This window comes from Nicotiana attenuata, unplaced genomic scaffold (genome assembly GCF_001879085.1).
Source record: "Nicotiana attenuata strain UT unplaced genomic scaffold, NIATTr2, whole genome shotgun sequence".
In the NCBI taxonomy this organism is placed as follows: Eukaryota; Viridiplantae; Streptophyta; class Magnoliopsida; order Solanales; family Solanaceae; genus Nicotiana; species Nicotiana attenuata.
This window is the reverse complement of record NW_017671890.1, coordinates 227,323-232,822: the sequence shown is the minus strand read 5'-3', so window position 1 is coordinate 232,822 and position 5,500 is coordinate 227,323. Positions and strand designations below refer to the sequence as shown.

Genomic DNA, 5,500 nt, shown 5'->3' with positions numbered 1-5,500 from the left:
ATGAGTGTTAGAATCTCTCGAAATTTCTTTACGTCTAGAGAAATTATCATTTGAATTTTCTCTTTATCTTCAATCGTTAACTCAAGGGCTTGATCGCTTATTCTTGACTTTGATTGATTTGTATTTTAATTCAACGATTTGAAGCTTGATCTTGAATCCGAGTTCAAACTTAGTGGGCGTTTGGACATAAGAATTGTGAAATTTCGAAAAAAATGCAAATATTTCAAAGTAAAAATGGTACATGAATATTAGAGTGTTGTACAAACACAAGCCTAATTGTACCCAATTTCGTGGGCGTTTCGACATAAGTATTGTAAAATTCCAAAAAAAAAGTAATTTTTTTTCAAGTGAAAGTGGTATTTCAAATTATAATTGTGTTTGGACATGAATAATATTTAAGTTTTTTTTGAAGTTTTGTGAGTGATTTGAGTGAAAATTTTGAAAACAGCTTTTTGGAGTTTTTCGAATTTTCGAAAAATTCCAACATTCATCTTCAAGTGAAAATTGAAAATTTTATTGCCAAACATTAATTTCGAAAAAAAAATGAAATTTTTTTGAAAAAAAAGTGAACTTTTTTTTTATGTGGACGGCATCACAATATCCAATAAGTACTGAAATAAACATGAATGAAGAAAGGCAACGGCAGAAAACAAATTTCCTGTAGTATTTCAATAATTTTTACAGAGAGAATACCAACTACAGATTATAAGAACAATTACCCTTCTCACAACACATTTTGTTACAGTAGTACGAACAAAATTATAGACTCTACTTCGTCTTGTCTTCTTCCACATCACCACCATTAGATGCCCCATTTCCACCCAGCGTAGATCTCACTTCTGATGGACTTCTTACATCCTTTGATGACAGAGGGAGCAATTTTATGAGCGTCAATGTTTCATCATTGTCAAACTCTTCACTATCGTCAGAATATGCATATCTGGATGTACTGCAAAGAAACTCAATGAGTATTGAAGTGCGTAAATAGAGAGAGTAACAATCGCATCTAACAAATGCTAAATTTCACACAGAAAGACTGGTTTTAAGATTATTTTTGAAGGGAAAGCGTGAATATATGTTTTATGTTCTTCTTTCCGCCTAAAATGACGAAGAAAATTAATTCATCATCTCTAATATGAAAATAGGGAGGGTTGGGAGTGAGGAGGAAATCATCTCATTTTCTCACATGGTTTAGGTATTCTCCATTCGTTCTAGGTCTAGCAAATTGAAGTTGAAATGCTACACTCTAATAACATAAAAATTGCGACGGATGAATAGCTCCTTGTTCGAGGCCATCATGAACGATCATCATTATAAAACAAATGGCAAAATACCTTAAACCACCCTTAAATATGGGTCAGATTATTAGTATCCTCCCCGATCTATGCCCGGTCCCCTACACTTGACTATATGAATTTAGAAACCCCCTGATCTGCCACATGGCATAGCAAGTGGTATTAAGTTACTATGGCGTGTGAGAGAGCTCTCAAAGAGCAAAAACAGCTCCCCAAATAACATTCCAACGGCTACAATCCCTCTTCTTCCTATTTATAACATCCTCCATCGAAGCCAAACTCAAGTTCATACATTTCCTTGTAATTCTTGACTTTCTTCTTTATTAGTTAAATTACTTAGTCCCATTTCAAAATTTCTCTCCTATTTTTCTCCACCATACCCCATATTAAAGATGAATACACTTTGTATATGTGGGTATCCGGCATGTGTAAAAATATCTGGTCAAATGCTAATCCTGGTAGGATATTTCTTGGATGCAGAAACTATAAAGGATGAATATAGTGAGATTAGTGCTATTTAGAAGGTTTATAATTAGTATATTTTTGTTGGGTTTGTTATATATATTTTCTTCTTGTCTCTAATTTTCGTCCATTATCACAGGTTAAAGGTCGAGTAGCTTGTAAATTTTTCGAGTGGTATCATCCGGAATTTCCAGATAAAGCAAATATTGTTATTTTGGGTTTGTTGAAGAAGAGAATGAAACAAGAGTAAGAGTGGAAGTGGAGAAAAACTTTGAAGATTTGTTTATGTATCAGTGTGCTATGTGGAATGGGAACCCTTTTATAGACCAGAAAATTGATACTAAGTTATAAATAAAAGTATAGGCTAATGTACCTGGAGCTTATTCAATGTTGCATATAGGGAAGTGAATATCCAAAGGATAAAGCAAGCATCCAAGATGGCCACGGGAAGTACAAAAAATAACCTGGCTTTTCCTGAGAAATCGTTAACAATACCAACATTTTCTACCAGTTCAAGCACTTCCGATGCCAGAAAGAAAGTCCTCCTAGCAAAAGGACCTTTGACATAAGGCCACCAAGAGTTGGTCACCATATCCCATAGAGACCATCAAGATAATCATACGTAAAACTGTACGCTTTATTGTACCAAAGGTAACAACCCATACAGTGATCCCAGTCGGTCTGACTCCAGTTTTGCTGAATTCAACATAATCAAAGTACCAAAAAGCCATCTCAAACATGCCAATGTTATAACGAGAGTAACACATTTTTGTAAAGCAAGAACTTCTCTCCAGAATCTTGCATACTGCGAAAACCAAGAGATCCCAAGTAACACAAACACAAGAGACATGAACCCATAGAAGTTCAAAAGTAGGGCCATCCTACCAGGTAGGTAACCAATAGGATTTTTCCTTACGGTTTTCCCTTCAACAACAACTTCCTGGTCACAGTGCATAAAATATACATTATACATTCCCGTTTTTGTAATATGTATTGTTCTAGGCTGCAGTTTTGCTTCAAGCTCATCAATGCCAAAATGAGGCACCAAATACTTGAGGCCAATGAGGATTATCAGTAGATGGGCGGTGAATTATTTTCCCTTGTGTACAAACTCCCAGTTTTGCAAGATCTGCTGTGCAACAAACAGCTCTTTGCCCCCCATAGGCAGAGCCCCCAATTGTCTCTCAACCATCCACCTCAAAAACAACTGCATGAATTGATCCTGAGCTAAAATTTGAATATTCTTCGGGTCTCCGGAATATAGTCTTTTCGAAGCTGATTTTCACAAATGATAAAGGTTAGAAAATGGCTGACTTTTATTTCAGTTGATGTTGGAATATGCACAACTTTTTCTTTTCTCCATTGGACGTTAAAAAAAACTTCAAGATTATTATTCGTATTGTTAGAAACACATGTTTATTTATCTTCTTTCGCCAAAGTATGGATCACAAAATATTTCCTTACCAACAAGAATAACGAGAAACAGTACGTGAGCTACATGTACTTTTAGAAGAAGGATGGTGTCACATTTAACATCTAGCTTAAGTTTCCATGTAAAATGTTAGAATTCAAGTAGAATTTAGAACCTAAGGGTATGGCATGGAGGTCAATGAAGTAGGAGGAGAACCATGAGGTCTCAAGTTCAAATACGAGCGGAGTCAAAATTCACTAGGTGACTTCTTCCCATCTGCCTAAGCTTTGGTGAGGAGAGTTGCCGAGTGCCTGTATTGGTGGGAGATAGCACGTACATCAGAATGCGTATCACTATCATAAAAAGTAAAAAAACTAGTGAAATTTAAGCCGTTAAGTGATGGATCATTTGAAAGTGGGCTACTTTGAGAATCTAATTTACATAGTCATTACTCTAACCTAAGCCTGTTAATCAGGCCGGGCTGACCTATTTTCAACCCGCTTCGGTCCAGGTCAGCACGTTACTGTAGCATTTAGGGGCGGGCTGGGGGGGGGGGGAGGAGGGGGGGTTAGACGAACACATTGGTGCACCGGAATCGCTAAGCCCGCTAAGCCGTTAACGGGCTGCAGCCCGGTATCCGTTACAAATTTTTATTTTTATTTTTTATTCATTTTTTTTAATAATTTTTTGGACCGTTGCCAACGGTCAAATTCAGAGATGACTGTTGGGGAACCCAAACCCGTAACCTATAGGGCACACGGAAACAATTTGATTTTGTTGCTCCAAGGCTCTTCTCATCATTATTTATTACAGTAAATCTTAATTACCCCTAACATACTTTTTATAAATTACCGTTTTGATAGCATTCGTTTTTAACTCATAGTATTATCTTTTACCATTTGTTCAATAGATTTAAAATTAATTTAAAAAGTAAGTTAAGCTGATCAAGTTTTTTAAATGGAGCAAGAGTATCGACAGTCAAATATTTTAAACAAATAGAAACGATGGATGTCGCATGTTTCATTAGAGAAAACATATTTTACTTTTAGCCGCTATTCTCTTTTGCGGTGTTTTATCAGTTATCGGATGGCCATCGGGATGAATTTTGGACTTGATGCACTTCTGATGATTGCTGGTATCTGGTATTTCCACATCTGCGGAAAAGGGGCCGTATATGCGGTTCCGCAGATGCGAATAAGGGATCGCAGGTGCGTGTGTTGGCCATTTGGAGAAATTTCGCAGAAGCGGGTGATTTCCGCAGGGGCGATCTCCGCAGATGCGGTTAATGACAGCAGAAGCGGTCCGTGCATGCAAGGGAGGTTCCGAAGAAGCGGAGGCTTGACCGCAGAAGCGGTGTCCGCAGAAGCGGAGATTGACCGCAGAAGCGGTCCTGGGCATAGTGAAGATCTGCAGAAGCAGAGGGAAAACCGCAGAAGCGGTAACCGCAGGTGCGGTTCATTATCGCAGATGCGAAAATGGCTGATCAGAGAAGGGTTTTAAAAGCTCATTTTGTTCCGCGAGCTAAGGTTTATTTCCACCATTTTTGATCAACCTTAAGAGCTTTTGGACGGAAATTGAAGGTGATTTCGACTGGGTGTGATTGGAGGTGAGTTCTATGACCTAAAAACATGATTTAATGGTAGAATCAACCTAGAAGTTCATGAAAATTTATCAAAAGGGGGAAGAACTACGGCTTGAGTTTTGGTATTTCAAATTGGATTTTGATGGGTCATTTGAGCTCGGATTTGGGAGTTCTTGATATGTATAAACTCGTGGCGAGATAAGGAATCCGATGATGTTCAATTTTCTGATTTTCGAGAAGTGGGCCCGGGGCTCGGGTTTTGCAAATTTCGTGAATTTCGATATTTTTCGAGTCTTTTCGTTTGGGTTATGTTCCCTTAGCCTATTGTGATGTATTCGTTGTGGTTTTGACCCGATTCGACACGCGAGGAGGCCGATTTGAGAGGCAAGGGCATATCGAGCTAGGATTTTGGCCGGCTCGAGGTGAGTAATGATAGTAAATGATATCCCGAGGGTTTGAAACCCCGGATTTGCACAACGTAGTGCTGTATTGAGGTGAAACACGCGCTTAATGGCGAGCGCGGGGTTGTTTACTACTGGGGATTGTGACTTGGTCTGTCCCGATTAATATTTTTACCGCGTATTTGACTGAAATGTATTTGTTACCAACATGATTTGGGCCTATTGCCATATTTTGGGCTTCATGCCGACTACTTGAATCCTTCGTGGATCTTTATCACTGTTTCCTCACTATTTTGATATACTACTTGAACTCAGTCCTGTTGATTATACTGTTTTACAAACTCAGCTG

The 5,500-nt window shown here is 38.2% G+C and overlaps 2 pseudogenes; both read right to left on the bottom strand.

The window, feature by feature from the left end:
• Positions 1-768: 768 nt before the first annotated feature.
• LOC109210751 lies at positions 769-3,052 on the bottom strand (annotated as a pseudogene).
• Positions 3,053-3,425: 373 nt separating this feature from the next.
• Positions 3,426-5,500, bottom strand: part of LOC109210750 — a 43,165-nt pseudogene continuing 41,090 nt past the window's right edge.